Source organism: Neodiprion fabricii, unplaced genomic scaffold, assembly GCF_021155785.1.
Source record: "Neodiprion fabricii isolate iyNeoFabr1 unplaced genomic scaffold, iyNeoFabr1.1 ptg000097l, whole genome shotgun sequence".
Classification (NCBI taxonomy): domain Eukaryota; kingdom Metazoa; phylum Arthropoda; class Insecta; order Hymenoptera; family Diprionidae; genus Neodiprion; species Neodiprion fabricii.
The window spans coordinates 7,501-8,047 of NW_025791639.1; positions in this window are offsets into that span (position 1 = coordinate 7,501).

The window sequence follows — 547 nt, forward strand, 5'->3', positions numbered from 1 at the left end:
ACTTGTGAAAATTCGGTTCGAGACGAGCGAAGGGCGATGCGCGGCGTCCGGAGTCTATACGGGCCGACGGGACTTGTGAAAATTTCGTTCGAGACGAGCGAAAGGCGATGCGCGGCGTCCCGGAGTCGATACGGGCCGACGGGACTTGTGAAAATTTCGTTCCGAGTCGACCCGAGAGGCGATGCGCGGCGTCCGGAGTCGATACGGGCCGACGGGACTTGTGAAAATTTCGGTACGAGACGAGCGAAAGGCGATGCGCGGCGTCCCGGAGTCTATACGGGCCGACGGGACTCGATGAAGTTTCGTTCCGAGTCGACCGAGAGGCGATGCGCGGCGTCCCGGAGTCGATACGGGCCGACGGGACTTGTGAAAATTTCGGTCCGAGTCGACCGAGAGGCGATGCGCGGCGTCCGGAGTCTATACGGGCCGACGGGACTCGATGAAGTTTCGTTCCGAGTCGACCGAGAGGCGATGCGCGGCGTCCCGGAGTCGATACGGGCCGACGGGACTTGTGAAAATTTCGGTTCGAGACGAGCGAAGGGCGATG